General features: G+C 47.8%; 3 non-coding genes across 3 annotated transcripts; 1 reads left to right on the top strand and 2 right to left on the bottom strand.

Annotated features, from left to right (window-relative positions):
- Window positions 1–975: 975 nt before the first annotated feature.
- On the bottom strand, window positions 976–1,048 carry TRNAT-UGU (transfer RNA threonine (anticodon UGU)). The gene has a single exon. It is a non-coding gene; the product is annotated as a tRNA-Thr (tRNA).
- An 848-nt stretch (window positions 1,049–1,896) lies between these two features.
- TRNAE-CUC (transfer RNA glutamic acid (anticodon CUC)) lies at window positions 1,897–1,968 on the bottom strand. Its single transcript has one exon. It is a non-coding gene; the product is annotated as a tRNA-Glu (tRNA).
- A 1,088-nt stretch (window positions 1,969–3,056) lies between these two features.
- Window positions 3,057–3,142, top strand: TRNAY-GUA (transfer RNA tyrosine (anticodon GUA)). Its single transcript is given in 2 exon segments — window positions 3,057–3,093; window positions 3,107–3,142. It is a non-coding gene; the product is annotated as a tRNA-Tyr (tRNA).
- The last annotated feature ends 4,761 nt before the right edge of the window (window positions 3,143–7,903 follow it).

Below are 7,903 nucleotides of genomic sequence, written 5' to 3' on the forward strand. Positions count from 1 at the left end.
TCACTTTGCAGGCAGGAAAAGAAAAAAAATGATCTTACAACCCTGGTGGCTACACACAGTGTAAAAGGAAAGCGGGGAGATGTAATTTCCTCCTAACTCACAACAACGAGGAAATGAACTGTGCACTTCAGCAGTCAGGAAAGAAGATGAAGCACGTTTTTGTTATCATTCTGAAATGTGATGGTAATAAAGATTTTAGTAGGATCAGAAGAAATCAAGACACTTTACTCAGTGATGCGCAAATAATACATATTCACTGCAACTCGATTTCTACACAATATCATTTCTGTGCTATTAAGTTTTATCAGTAAAACTGTGCGGCTGTGCAAACTAATTAGCCGTTTCAATGGAAAAGGCGCTGTCTATACATGATAGTGCGCTGCCACATGATGCTTTATTACATTTAAAAAAAAATTGCCCGCCTCATGTCTATTAAAGACAGGTGGGTCGAGAAAGTGGGTCGTTCCTAAAAGTGGGTCAGGCCCTAAAAAGTTTGGGAACCGCTGCTGTAGAAGATAGGCTGTCTCAAAATAGGCAACAAGATTGTGGTTTAAGATTTTTTTAAAGCGCTTTCCAATAAATGTTAGTAATATGAAATTACACTCCACATGTTTATGGGTCAAGGGTTTCCATCGATTGCAGTCAGAGCCGATCTACAAGCAGCCTTCACATTCGCAGCCCTAAAGATCTTCTGCCCGTGTTAGGAACAAGACGCTCAACTCACCAAACCTGCCCAGACAGTCACATTCCAGCACAAGACCATGACGTCAGAGCATCTGTCTCCAGGGAGCCCAGCGCTGTCCAGAGGGACCCGGAAGGGGATATTTGTTTCACGTTGTTCATTCATTGCAATGTAAGAACTACTCTGTTCTAAAGTCACTCACTTGGAAGTTTAATGTTGGAGGCAGAATACTTTTTTTTGGGGGTTAGAATATTTAGGAGATTGAAAACTTTTTACTCAAATAAAAAATGTACAGGCTCCAGCGAGATTTGAACTCGCGACCCCTGGTTTACAAGACCAGTGCTCTAACCCCTGAGCTATAGAGCCCTGTTTAGGAGGATATAGCACGGTATAATTTTTTCGTTATGAATAAGGTATTCTCCTGGAGTGACACAAGGTGGATGTCAGATCAGTTGCAAAAGAGAATGAATGGAAAAAGTGTAAACTTCCTCTCTTCAAAGACTAGTCATTCCCGTGCAGTGTAATTCAGAAACAGACTCCACTGAATATCATTAGCAAACAGCATATGCAGCAGTTTCAAAACAAACTGTGACCAGCCTGGGCCCAATGGCCACAGTCGTCAGAATAAAAATATACCAGTTCATGTTTTCTCATTATTTGCCGGTGTAAACATAGCCCAGACTTCATAACCTATCAGAGGGAGTAGTTTTAAAAATAAGGTAATCATCTTAGCCTTCACAGACGTGCGTCAGAGAAACACGAGCTTGAACTGTAAATGTCTCCACTTGTACAGGTATAAACACACCTCCTCACCTCGAAAGTCACCACTAGTCTTAAGAACTCCTAACTATTTGGAAACAATGTGTCAAGGATCACACGGTTCGTGACATTGACGAGGGATCAATCAAAAGTCTACAAATGTATCCGTGGTCAGTGGCTGCACACAACAGACACCAGTGGGAACCGCGCCGCAGGTGCAGCTACACAGAGTCGGTCTGAAAAGGACGCCTTTCGGCTGGAAAGATAAAGTATAATCAAATGTTCTATTAAATAAAAACACTCTAAAGATTACGCACCTGTAGAACTTGTCTATTTTTTATATGTCAAGCACGTGTCTGCCTTGTGACGCTACATTTGCATTAAAGCATAATTTAGCATATGTTTTGAAAAATCCAAAGAAGGAATTTTAAGTAAAGTGTAGGGAAAAATGTAGCTTCCCTGACCGGGAATCGAACCCGGGCCGCGGCGGTGAGAGCGCCGAATCCTAACCACTAGACCACCAGGGAGCGTGGAAGATGATGATAGTGACATTAGTAAATACATGCATAGTCACAGTAGTGCTGGAAGTGTTTACATAATTAGTGACACTGGTAGCTTTGGTATAAGGTTTTAACCGTCTTGCCGTCTAAACCACAGAGTTATACCAACACTCAGCACCCGAGCAGCCCCTGCACAGTACAGAAGGAACAACAGGAATAAACACAGCGGCGCACGGAGGCTGGGCTCAGATACCCGAGCAGAAGCCAGTGTCGCCCATCAGTGGGACATGTGAATAGAAATATCCAAGAGTCGCGGATGTTCCAGACAGATCACACATGTTTTATTGTTTTTTTTTCTTCATATTTTATATAGCGCCAACTCAACCCGAAGGTATTGGAGCGCTGTACATGACAACCGTATTTACATTACACATTCAGGCACGGGGAGATTAGGTGATTTGCCCCGAATCACAGGATGTGGACACGACCTCGAGGCTCCAACCCTGGTTTCCAGCACCAGTAATCAGGGCTCTCGTCTTTTTATTACAATTCACATCTCATGAAAGAAAAGTGCGCGCTTTTTACCGTCACTTAAAAGCTCATTTTTGTGTCTGATTTTTTTATTAACCAGCTTATCCATTTGTTATATCAAGAGTAGCGCCATGAAGACAAGCCTGAGCGAGAGCGCTAGGAGGCTGAAATACACAGTTAAAGTGGGGGTGCATGAATGGACATGAAAGAAACACTGCAAGGCACCGACCGTGAAGGACATGAGCCTCTTCCGGGAGAGGGGGGAGGGGACGAGGGGGGAGAAGGGGGAGGGGAGGGGACGAGGGGGGGGAAGGGGGAGGGGAGGGGAGGGGGGCCGAGCCCGGGGCTCCGCAGGGGAGAGCGGCTCCTGCAGCAAAACTGAATGGAAGAAGGGCTGGTTTCTTCAGCCCTTTGAGGGTGCAAGGGGGGGGGGGGCTGCTGTGGAAAGGAAAGTCTCCATTGGAGGGTTTGGAGCTTTATTAAGCCCTGGGGTTGGTGTTTACAGGCAGAATGCGAGGTGGATGGCTGGGCTCCGCGCCCACTCCTCATGCTATATAGCGCCTTGTCATCCTCTCCTAACCTAGCCTTCAATAGCTCAGTTGGTAGAGCGGAGGACTGTAGTGGAGTGACTGTCATCCTTAGGTCGCTGGTTCAAATCCGGCTCGAAGGATTTTTGCAAACTCTTCACTTTTTTCCCCTCTGCTTCCCAATGGAAAGCGCCTCTTTCTCGGACCCTCACACGCCGGGGCTTTTCCTGCCTCCCCTCTTCACCTTTACAGCCCAGCTCTCTCCTCCGGCGGGGGCGAGGGGGGTGGTGTCTCCCGCCCCCCCTCCCTGTGTGCAGCCCCCGCTGCAATGCCCCCTCATCAGACAGAGCCAGGGCCCCCTGGGCTGAAGAGCCAGTCCGGGGCCCCGTCTGAAGCAGCCCTGGGAGCTGGTTGTGGTGACTCTGGCATCAGGGGATGCTGCTGAGAGCGTCTGCTAGGAGGCGAGAGGGTTGCTCTGAGGTGTGAGGAAGGAGTGTGTTTGTGTGTGTATGGGGGGAGAGAGAGTGTGTGTGTGTTTGTTGAGCCCGTGGCCCCCTGTGTTGGTGTCAAGGAACTCGGAAATGACAAACATCAGTCACAGGCAGGACAGGATGAGGTGAAGGCTCCATGAGGAGCGGCCCAGCACGTCGAGATTCATCGGTTCCTCGTTAGTATAGTGGTCAGTATCCCCGCCTGTCACGCCGGAGACCGGGCCCGACGGGGAGGATATATTTTTATTTTTATAGTCAGCCTATATTTTTAAAGCATGACGATTGAACGTCTATCTTAAATATAATCTAGAATGTGACACCCTTACTCTTGTGTACGGACGCTTTTCATTCATGACGTCATCTCCTATAGGTAAAAGATTTACTAACACAGCTCATAGCTGTTCAAATCAATCACAGGCGATTTTTAAGTCAGACACTTTTTGGGAAGCATTTCTGCCTTTCCATTGGCCGATGGCAGCACTAACTCGCTGGTGCTGCCGTCGGCCAATGGCCGACGCGACCGCGTCCGTTTTTTTAAACGTCCGCACTGCCGCAAAAAAGCCGAAGCAGCCAACGGGTTAGCTTCTGTGTACTTTATTGCAAAAAGAAACGTGCACGAAAGGTTATTATTTACATAACAATCAAAGGACTACATGATATATAAAATGCATTTATGTTACTATTTTTCTTTCCACGCTACGTAAATGAAATGGTGGATCAGGCTCTGAATGAGGAATTGTTTTATATGACGGTGAAGCTGCTTTTATCTTTATTTAAGTGGGCAGCTTTACTGGAAATGGGCGCCCCAGCTTACCTATGCCAACTTTTGAAACGGTTACATCAGGGTACGTTTGCAAGAGTAAGGTTTGGGAGGGTAGGAGAACTTTCGGCCGCATTCCCGGTGGAAAAGGGTGTGAGGCAGGGGTGCGTGTTGGGCCCTAGGCTCTTCTCCCTATTCCTAAATGGCCTGATTAGGCACCTTTGGGGCGCAAGGGACTTAGACTCCTCTCGTTTGGCATCCCGTAAAATTCCATCCCTAATGTACGCTGATGACACCCTTTAATTATCTAAATCCTCATCGGGCATTCAGCGGACACTGGAGGCTTTTTGCTCCTTCTGTAGAGTCAGAAATTTGGAGATTAACCTCTCCAAAACAAATTTTATGTTTTTTAACTCCAAATTGCCCAATTGCCCCCTCCCCCACTTGGATGGCACAGCACTCAAAAGAGTTTCTACTTTTGAGTAATTAGGGGTAACTCTGAATGATAAGATGGAATGGGGGACCCATATAGCCAAGGTTAACCTGAAACTGGCCCAAGCTGCCGGAGGTACCCTCAAGGTCCATAATGAGTGCTCGTCCAAAATCCTGGGACCGCCACTAGAAATCTATAAAGCACAGGTGAGGGGGGGGCGCTTTATGGAGTTGAGCTATGGGGCCATGCTAATGCCTCTATGCTCTCTACTACGGAGAATAGCTTCATCAGGCGCCTAATGAGACTCCCACAGAGCACACCCCTGATCCCCCTACGCCTCGGCATGGGGCTAGCCCCCCTACACGAAGTCATCCCTAATCGCCCTCTTCAGTACTGGAGGAGGCTCTGGGCAACACCTGAGCTCCCTAGCTACCGGGAGGAACTTAGCTACCTACTGACGTTGAGGGGTGTGGGGAAAATCCCTTGGCATAAGCATGTGAAACAGCTATGTCAGGCCCTGGGGAGGGGGGATTTGTGGCTCTCCCCGGAACCTTCCTCCTCCTCGACCCCCAGGAGAACACTGGCCAAAGCGCTTAACCAATTCCGACTGGATCAGTTGGTAGTGAAACCATCTCTGGGTAGGCTGACACGTAGCTTTCTTGAAGTCAAGGATAAGTACAATTTTGAGAAATTCTTAGACAACATCCAGCCCCCACGGGCGAAGAAACTATATGTCCAATTTAGGCATGGTTCTCTCCTCGTGAGGGCTGTAACAAATAAGTGGTCTATGGCTCAACTTGTACCAAGACTGAGCTGCACGTTCTGCTCTTCTGCCCCTTGTACTCCAAGGCTAGAGCCAAATGGATCCTACAGTTATGTAAGTCCAGGGGCTTCAGGGATTCAGAGAGGTGTTTAGACTGCTGAAATACAACTCTTCTGCTCTGACTGTGTTTGCGACCTCCAGAGACCGGTTGTCAATGTGGTGTACTAGAGGAGCTCAAATTAAAACCCAACTCGCCTTAATTGATTTCATACCTCCATGAATTTACTTGAGAACTGAAACTTAACCCATCTATGGCCTGTTTTATATCCAACCACCAGTTTGAACCTTTTTATGCTTTTACATATTGTTTTAGCTTTTCTGTCTATTCATGTACTTTTTTATGTTGCTTACTGTTGGCCAAATTGTAATTCATTTTTTAATGTATTCTCTGCTTTTATGGTTTTTAACCGGCAATAAAGCTTTTGACTGACTGACTTTATTTTAGTGTACTGGTATACAACTTATGGCAGATTGTGAAAGTAAAAGTTCCACTTCCCTCTACGTGCACTCCCCACTCTCCTCATCAGAGATATTATATTGCCTAGGTCCAGCATGAGTACCAAATTCCGGTCAGGTTATTACAGTGTATTCTGGGACTTGTAGTCCTCTTTCTAACACTCTGAACTCAGGCCGAGGGGAGCCAGCATCCAAAGTAACCCCCAGGGCTGGGTGAAGCGCTCATGTTCGGGTCTGGGCTAACTTGAGAGCTTTGTCGAGGCCTTGGACGAGCTGCAGGGATCCCTAAGAAGGGTTGCTGCCCTCCTACAAGGGTCCCTGTGAAGAGGCGCTGACCCCCGCTGGTGCCCTGTGAAGAGGCGCTGACCCCCGCTGGTGCCCTGAGAAGAGGCGCTGACCCCCCCTGGTTTAATGTTCCCCTTCCCCCAAAGAATGACCAGGACACGGAGGCTCTGTCATGAACGTCCTTCTTTTTTTACCTCCATTCTCCCACTGCCGTGCACATCCCCGCGGCTCCTCCTCTTCCTGTTGCCGTCATGCCTGACCCTGGGGCATACCATGGACAGGCATGACATCATGACACCTTCCCCTTTGGCACATGAAAATGTCCACATGTAAACTCACAGTTCATCAATAAGTCGACTTGGCTTTCGAATGATTCGTCGCTATCAGCTGGGTTGTGACAGGTCCAGTGACTGATCGCTTCTCCATCGTGGGGCTCTGCTGCTCAAGTGGGTGTGTCGCGGTCGCTTTCTTCTTCACTTAACGTATCTGAGCTCTAGTCACGTTTCTCACACCAGGTGAAATTCCTCGGATTGCATCTCTTGAAATGAGATATGTTTCTTGTTGTTCTCTTGGTGTCTGATTCTGCTGTGATCATGGTCCCTTTCCATCTAACTACCTGCAGCGGGTGAGGGAGATAACAACTGTCCCCTTTTGTCTTCCTTTCTTGCTTCATTAACACCCAATCACCTTCTTGGATGTCAGACACCTTGGCATATCTGCAATGATCCGCATAGGCTTTCATTTTCGCTTTCTTCGTGTAGTCGAGGTCTACCAGGGTCTCGTGGTCTGTGGTTGTAATTCGAGTCTGTGTGACCTCCTCAGTGGCAGGTATCCGAGTGCGGGGAGTTCGGCCAAGCATCAGCGTGGCTGGGCATTGACTTGTAGTGCTGTGTGGTGTGGTCCTGTATGCTTGCAGTTCCTCGTTTAGCGCTGGTTGAATGTCTCGGTGTGTTAGTTCCGCTTATTTACTGTCTTTTTGATTGTGGCCATAAATCGTTCCACCATTCTGTTCGCCTGAGGCCACAGTGGCGTGATTTTTCGGTGTTTGAAGTTGAGGTGTTCTGCGAAGTTTGCGAAGTCCTCTCTATTAAATGGTGGACCATTGTCGGTTTTCACTACATTGGGAATCCCCCACCCAGCGAACGTTTCGTCCAGCACTGGTATGACGGTGGTTGCTTTTGTAGATGAGATTTGTTGTGCGATGGGGAAACGGGAGTACTCGTCCATGATAACTATGACGTACTTTCCTGATTTTAATGGGCCGAAGAAGTCGATCGCTACTTGCTGCCAGACACTCTCGGGTAGGTCCGACATTTGTAGAGGTGCTGGTGGTTCCTCACGTCCTACTAGTTGACAGTGGGCACAGTCCCGCAGGGTGTCTTCCACCATTTGGTCGAGAGATGGGAACCAAACGCGTTCACAAAGTGCTTTCTTCATGGCCACTATTCCCCGATGCCCTTCATGTGCCAGATCGATGATACCCGACCGCAATCGTCGGGGGATGACAAGTCTCTGTCCTCTTAGTAGTATTCCAGTGTCACTGATGGACAGTTCTTCTCTGACTTGTTTGAATGCTACGAGTTCTTGTGTGTTGATAGTTTCATTTGTTATCGGGTCTTCTAAGTGTCGCCACGAGTCTGTACGAACTCTATGCAT

This window comes from Lissotriton vulgaris, chromosome 1_1, assembly GCF_964263255.1.
Source record: "Lissotriton vulgaris chromosome 1_1, aLisVul1.2, whole genome shotgun sequence".
NCBI lineage: Eukaryota > Metazoa > Chordata > Amphibia > Caudata > Salamandridae > Lissotriton > Lissotriton vulgaris.